Here is a 7,500-nt window from a genome sequence, read left to right as displayed (position 1 = left end):
AACAGAGTAGCAGCAGTGTTGGTAGTTGAGGTAATATGTACATGTAGGTAGGGGTAAAAGTGACTAGTCAATCAGGATAGATAATAAACAGAGTAGCAGCAGTGTTGGTAGTTGAGGTAATATGTACATGTAGGTAGGGGTAAAAGTGACTAGTCAATCAGGATAAATAATAAACAGAGTAGCAGCAGTGTTGGTAGTTGAGGTAATATGTACATGTAGGTAGGGGTAAAAGAGACTAGTCAATCAGGATAGATAATAAACAGAGTAGCAGCAGTGTTGGTAGTTGAGGTAATATGTACATGTAGGTAGGGGTAAAAGTGACTAGTCAATCAGGATAGATAATAAACAGAGTAGCAGCAATGTTGGTAGTTGAGGTAATATGTACATGTAGGTAGGGGTAAAAGTGACTAGTCAATCAGGATAGATAATAAACAGAGTAGCAGCAGTGTTGGTAGTTGAGGTAATATGTACATGTAGGTAGGGGTAAAAGTGACTAGTCAATCAGGATAAATAATAAACAGAGTAGCAGCAGTGTTGGTAGTTGAGGTAATATGTACATGTAGGTAGGGGTAAAAGTGACTAGTCAATCAGGATAGATAATAAACAGAGTGGCAGCAGGGTATGTGAAGTGTGTGAGTGTGTGTGTGTGGCATCAATATGCGTGTGTGTGTTTTGTGTGTGTGTGAGCGTATGTAGTGTGTATGTGTGTATGTGTGTTGGAGTGTGTGTGTGTGTGTGTGTGTTGGAGTGTGTGTGTGTGTGTGTTGGAGTGTCAGTGTAGTATGTGTGAGTGTGTGGGTAGAGTCCAGTGAGTGTGTGGGTAGAGTCCAGTGAGTGTGTGGGTAGAGTCCAGTGAGTGTGTGGGTAGAGTCCAGTGAGTGTGTGGGTAGAGTCCAGGGAGTGTGTGGGTAGAGTCCAGTGAGTGTGTGGGTAGAGTCCAGTGAGTGTGTGGGTAGAGTCCAGTGAGTGTGTGGGTAGAGTCCAGTGAGTGTGTGGGTAGAGTCCAGTGAGTGTGTGGGTAGAGTCCAGTGAGTGTGTGGGTAGAGTCCAGTGAGTTTGTGGGTAGAGTCCAGTGAGTGTGTGGGTAAAGTCCAGTGTGTGGGTAGAGTCCAGTGAGTGTGTGGGTAGAGTCCAGTGAGTGTGTGGTTAGAGTCCAGTGAGTGTGTGGGTAGAGTCCAGTGAGTGTGTGGGTAGAGTCCAGTGAGTGTGTGGGTAGAGTCCAGTGAGTGTGTGGGTAGAGTCCAGTGAGTGTGTTGGGTAGAGTCCAGTGAGTGTGTGGGTAGAGTCCAGAGTGTGTGGGTAGAGTCCAGTGAGTGTGTGGGTAGAGTCCAGTGAGTGTGTGGTTAGAGTCCAGTGAGTGTGTGGGTAGAGTCCAGTGAGTGTGTGGGTAGAGTCCAGTGAGTGTGTGGGTAGAGTCCAGTGAGTGTGTGTGTATTTTGAGTTTGTGTGTGTGTGTGTGTTGTGTGTGTGTGTGTTGGAGTGTCAGTGTTAGTGTGTGGGTTGTGTGAGTGTGTGGGTAGAGTCTAGTGAGTGTGTGGGTAGAGTCCAGTGAGTGTGTGGGTAGAGTCCAGTGTGTGGGTAGAGTCCAGTGAGTGTGTGGGTAGAGTCCAGTGAGTGTGTGGTTAGAGTCCAGTGAGTGTGTGGGTAGAGTCCAGTGAGTGTGTGGGTAGAGTCCAGTGAGTGTGTGGGTAGAGTCCAGTGAGTGTGTGGGTAGAGTCCAGTGAGTGTGTGGGTAGAGTCCAGTGAGTGTGTGGGTAGAGTCCAGTGTGTGGGTAGAGTCCAGTGAGTGTGTGGGTAGAGTCCAGTGAGTGTGTGGGTTAGAGTCCAGTGAGTGTGTGGGTAGAGTCCAGTGAGTGTGTGGGTAGAGTCCAGTGAGTGTGTGGGTAGAGTCCAGTGAGTGTGTGTGTGTGTTGGAGTGTGTGTGTGTGTGTGTGTGTGTGTGTGTTGGAGTGTCAGTGTAGTATGTGTGAGTGTGTGGGTAGAGTCTAGTGAGTGTGTGGGTAGAGTCCAGTGAGTGTGTGGGTAGAGTCCAGTGAGTGTGTGGGTAGAGTCCAGTGAGTGTGGGTAGAGTCCAGTGAGTGTATAGGTAGAGTCCAGTGAGTGTGTGGGTAGAGTCCAGTGAGTGTGTGGGTAGAGTCCAGTGAGTGTGTGGGTAGAGTCCAGTGAGTGTGTGGGTAGAGTCCAGTGCGTGGGTAGAGTCCAGTGAGTGTATAGGTAGAGTCCAGTGAGTGTGTGGGTAGAGTCCAGTGAGTGTGTGGGTAGAGTCCAGTGAGTTTGTGGGTAGAGTCCAGTGAGTGTGTGGGTAGAGTCCAGTGAGTGTGTGGGTAGAGTCCAGTGAGTGTGTGGGTAGAGTCCAGTGAGTGTGTGGGTAAAGTCCAGTGTGTGGGTAGAGTCCAGTGAGTGTGTGGGTAGAGTCCAGTGAGTGTGTGGTTAGAGTCCAGTGAGTGTGTGGGTAGAGTCCAGTGAGTGTGTGGGTAGAGTCCAGTGAGTGTGTGGGTAGAGTCCAGTGAGTGTGTGGGTAGAGTCCAGTGAGTGTGTGGGTAGAGTCCAGTGAGTGTGTGGGTAGAGTCCAGTGAGTGTGTGGGTAGAGTCCAGTGAGTGTGTAGGTAGAGTCCAGTGAGTGTGTAGGTAGAGTCCAGTGAGTGTGTGGGTAGAGTCCAGTGAGTGTGTGGGTAGAGTCCAGTGTGTGGGTAGAGTCCAGTGAGTGTGTGGGTAGAGTCCAGTGAGTGTGTGGTTAGAGTCCAGTGAGTGTGTGGGTAGAGTCCAGTGAGTGTGTGGGTAGAGTCCAGTGAGTGTGTGGGTAGAGTCCAGTGAGTGTGTGGGTAGAGTCCAGTGAGTGTGTGGGTAGAGTCCAGTGAGTGTGTGGGTAGAGTCCAGTGAGTGTATAGGTAGAGTCCAGTGAGTGTGTGGGTAGAGTCCAGTGAGTGTGTGGGTAGAGTCCCGTGTGTGGGTAGAGTCCAGTGAGTGTGTGGGTAGAGTCCAGTTAGTGTGTGGGTAGAGTCCAGTGAGTGTGTGGTTAGAGTCCAGTGAGTGTGTGGGTAGAGTCCAGTGAGTGTGTGGGTAGAGTCCAGTGAGTGTGTGGGTAGAGTCCAGTGAGTGTGTGGGTAGAGTCCAGTGAGTGTGTGGGTAGAGTCCAGTGAGTCTGTGGGTAGAGTCCAGTGAGTGTATAGGTAGAGTCCAGTGAGTGTGTGGGTAGAGTCCAGTGTGTGTGTGGGTAGAGTCCAGTGAGTGTGTGGGTAGAGTCCAGTGAGTGTGTGGGTAGAGTCCAGTGAGTGTGTGGGTAGAGTCCAGGGAGTGTGTGGGTAGAGTCCAGGGAGTGTGTGGGTAGAGTCCAGTGAGTGTGTGGGTAGAGTCCAGTGAGTGTGTGGGTAGAGTCCAGTGAGTGTGTGGGTAGAGTCCAGGGAGTGTGTGGGTAGAGTCCAGTGAGTGTGTGGGTAGAGTCCAGTGAGTGTGTGGGTAGAGTCCAGTGAGTGTGTGGGTAGAGTCCAGTGAGTGTGTGGGTAGAGTCCAGTGAGTGTGTGGGTAGAGTCCAGTGAGTGTGTGGGTAGAGTCCAGTGAGTGTGTGGGTAGAGTCCAGTGAGTGTGTGGGTAGAGTCCAGGGAGTGTGTGGGTAGAGTCCAGTGAGTGTGTGGGTAGAGTCCAGTGAGTGTGTGGGTAGAGTCCAGGGAGTGTGTGGGTAGAGTCCAGTGAGTGTGTGGGTAGAGTCCAGGGAGTGTGTGGGTAGAGTCCAGTGAGTGTGTGGGTAGAGTCCAGTGAGTGTGTGGGTAGAGTCCAGTGAGTGTGTGGGTAGAGTCCAGGGAGTGTGTGGGTAGAGTCCAGTGAGTGTGTGGGTAGAGTCCAGGGAGTGTGTGGGTAGAGTCCAGGAGTGTGTGGGTAGAGTCCAGTGAGTGTGTCGGGTAGAGTCCAGGGAGTGTGTGGGTAGAGTCCAGTGAGTGTGTGGGTAGAGTCCAGTGAGTGTGTGGGTAGAGTCCAGTGAGTGTGTAGGTAGAGTCCAGTGAGTGTGTGGGTAGAGTCCAGTGAGTGTGTGGGTAGAGTCCAGTGAGTGTGTGGGTAGAGTCCAGTGAGTGTGTGGGTAGAGTCCAGTGAGTGTGTGGGTAGAGTCCAGGGAGTGTGTGGGTAGAGTCCAGGGAGTGTGTGGGTAGAGTCCAGTGAGTGTGTGGGTAGAGTCCAGGGAGTGTGTGGGTAGAGTCCAGGGAGTGTGTGGGTAGAGTCCAGTGAGTGTGTGGGTAGAGTCCAGTGAGTGTGTGGGTAGAGTCCAGTGAGTGTGTGGGTAGAGTCCAGTGAGTGTGTGGGTAGAGTCCAGTGAGTGTGTGGGTAGAGTCCAGTGAGTGTGTGGGTAGAGTCCAGTGAGTGTGTGGGTAGAGTCCAGTGTGTGGGTAGAGTCCAGTGAGTGTGTGGGTAGAGTCCAGTGAGTGTGTGGTTAGAGTCCAGTGAGTGTGTGGGTAGAGTCCAGTGAGTGTGTGGGTAGAGTCCAGTGAGTGTGTGGGTAGAGTCCAGTGAGTGTGTGTGTGTGTTGGAGTGTGTGTGTGTGTGTGTGTGTGTGTGTGTTGGAGTGTCAGTGTAGTATGTGTGAGTGTGTGGGTAGAGTCTAGTGAGTGTGTGGGTAGAGTCCAGTGAGTGTGTGGGTAGAGTCCAGTGAGTGTGTGGGTAGAGTCCAGTGAGTGTGGGAAGAGTCCAGTGAGTGTATAGGTAGAGTCCAGTGAGTGTGTGGGTAGAGTCCAGTGAGTGTGTGGGTAGAGTCCAGTGAGTGTGTGGGTAGAGTCCAGTGAGTTTGTGGGTAGAGTCCAGTGAGTGTGTGGGTAGAGTCCAGTGAGTGTGTGGGTAGAGTCCAGTGAGTGTGTGGGTAGAGTCCAGTGAGTGTGTGGGTAAAGTCCAGTGTGTGGGTAGAGTCCAGTGAGTGTGTGGGTAGAGTCCAGTGAGTGTGTGGTTAGAGTCCAGTGAGTGTGTGGGTAGAGTCCAGTGAGTGTGTGGGTAGAGTCCAGTGAGTGTGTGGGTAGAGTCCAGTGAGTGTGTGGGTAGAGTCCAGTGAGTGTGTGGGTAGAGTCCAGTGAGTGTGTGGGTAGAGTCCAGTGAGTGTGTGGGTAGAGTCCAGTGAGTGTGTAGGTTGAGTCCAGTGAGTGTGTAGGTAGAGTCCAGTGAGTGTGTGGGTAGAGTCCAGTGAGTGTGTGGGTAGAGTCCAGTGTGTGGGTAGAGTCCAGTGAGTGTGTGGGTAGAGTCCAGTGAGTGTGTGGTTAGAGTCCAGTGAGTGTGTGGGTAGAGTCCAGTGAGTGTGTGGGTAGAGTCCAGTGAGTGTGTGGGTAGAGTCCAGTGAGTGTGTGGGTAGAGTCCAGTGAGTGTGTGGGTAGAGTCCAGTGAGTGTGTGGGTAGAGTCCAGTGAGTGTGTGGGTAGAGTCCCGTGTGTGGGTAGAGTCCAGTGAGTGTGTGGGTAGAGTCCAGTTAGTGTGTGGGTAGAGTCCAGTGAGTGTGTGGTTAGAGTCCAGTGAGTGTGTGGGTAGAGTCCAGTGAGTGTGTGGGTAGAGTCCAGTGAGTGTGTGGGTAGAGTCCAGTGAGTGTGTGGGTAGAGTCCAGTGAGTGTGTGGGTAGAGTCCAGTGAGTCTGTGGGTAGAGTCCAGTGAGTGTATAGGTAGAGTCCAGTGAGTGTGTGGGTAGAGTCCAGGGAGTGTGTGGGTAGAGTCCAGTGAGTGTGTGGGTAGAGTCCAGTGAGTGTGTGGGTAGAGTCCAGTGAGTGTGTGGGTAGAGTCCAGGGAGTGTGTGGGTAGAGTCCAGTGAGTGTGTAGGTAGAGTCCAGTGAGTGTGTGGGTAGAGTCCAGTGAGTGTGTGGGTAGAGTCCAGTGAGTGTGTGGGTAGAGTCCAGTGAGTGTGTGGGTAGAGTCCAGTGAGTGTGTGGGTAGAGTCCAGGGAGTGTATAGGGTAGAGTCCAGTGAGTGTGTGGGTAGAGTCCAGTGAGTGTGTGGGTAGAGTCCAGTGAGTGTGTGGGTAGAGTCCAGTGAGTGTGTGGGTTAGAGTCCAGTGAGTGTGTGGGTAGAGTCCAGTGAGTGTGTGGGTAGAGTCCAGTGAGTGTGTGGGTAGAGTCCAGTGAGTGTGTGGGTAGAGTCCAGTGAGTGTGTGGGTAGAGTCCAGGGAGTGTGTGGGTAGAGTCCAGTGAGTGTGTGGGTAGAGTCCAGTGAGTGTGTGGGTAGAGTCCAGTGAGTGTGTGGGTAGAGTCCAGTGAGTGTGTGGGTAGAGTCCAGTGAGTGTGTGGGTAGAGTCCAGGGAGTGTGTGGGTAGAGTATATATTGTCTGAGTAGCCATTTGATTATGCTTCTACACCTGCATTACTAGCTGTTTGGGGTTTTAGGCTGGGTTTCTGTACAGCACTTCGAGATATTAGCTGATGTAAGAAGGGCTATATAAAATAAAATTGATTGATTGATTGATTGATTATCTGTTCAGCAGTCTTATGGTTTGGGGGTAGAAGCTGTTCAGGTGCCTTTTGATCCCAGACTCCAGTACCGCTTGCCAGTCTATGATTAGGGTGGCTGGAGTCTTTGGCAATTTTTAGGGCCTTCCTCTGACACCGCCTGGTATAGAGGTCCTGGATGGCAGGAAGCTTGGCCCCAGTGTTGTACTGGGCCATACGCACTACCCTCTGTAGCGCCTTGTGGTCGGATGCCGAGCAGTTGCCATACCAGGCGGTGATGCAGCCAGTCAAGATGCTCTCAGTGGAGCAGCTGTATAACTAATTGAGGATCTGAGGGCCCATGCCAGATCTTTCCTGCCTCCTGAGGTAGAAGAGGCGTTGTCGTGCCCTCTTCACGACTGTTGGTGTGTGTGTGGACAATGATAGGTCCTTAGTGATGTGGACACCGAGGAACTCCCGACCAGCACCACTACAGCCCCGTCGATGTGTCAGTCGGACACCGAGGAACTCCCGACCAGCACCACTACAGCCCCGTCGATGTGTCAGTCGGACACCGAGGAACTCCCCGACCAGCACCACTACAGCCCCGTCGATGTGTCAGTCGGACACCGAGGAACTCCCGACCAGCACCACTACAGCCCCGTCGATGTGTCAGTCGGACACCGAGGAACTCCCGACCAGCACCACTACAGCCCCGTCGATGTGTCAGTCGGACACCGAGGAACTCCCGACCAGCACCACTACAGCCCCGTCGATGTGTCAGTCGGCTGATAGGGTGAAGGGAGTAGGGAGAATGGACCAGATAAGGATTTAGGAGGGAAGAATTACAATAAAATAACAATTACAGAAATAAATTATAATTTCTGGTTCAGCAGTAGCTTAGACTTGTGTGTTATTACAGGTTAAATACCTTTATCTCCTGGGTCCCACAGACAGGCAGGCAGACAGAGGCTGCACATTAGAGTTTTTCCAATGGCTGCTATGGTAACAACCAGACAGACAGAGCAGTTACCGGGTGGGTGTAAGATGGAATGGAGCGCTGAGCGACAGCAGTGGTTGTTTGTTGTGCAGATGCTGTCCTATCCTCTGTTCTGTTATCC

General features: G+C 52.0%; 1 pseudogene; it reads left to right on the top strand.

Moving 5' to 3' along the window:
• LOC123482470 overlaps positions 1-7,171 on the top strand; it is a 12,187-nt pseudogene extending 5,016 nt beyond the window's left edge.
• The last annotated feature ends 329 nt before the right edge of the window (positions 7,172-7,500 follow it).

Source organism: Coregonus clupeaformis, chromosome 34, assembly GCF_020615455.1.
Source record: "Coregonus clupeaformis isolate EN_2021a chromosome 34, ASM2061545v1, whole genome shotgun sequence".
Lineage (NCBI taxonomy): Eukaryota > Metazoa > Chordata > Actinopteri > Salmoniformes > Salmonidae > Coregonus > Coregonus clupeaformis.
Note: the sequence above shows the minus strand (reverse complement) of the source record. Positions and strands in the feature narration are given on the sequence as shown.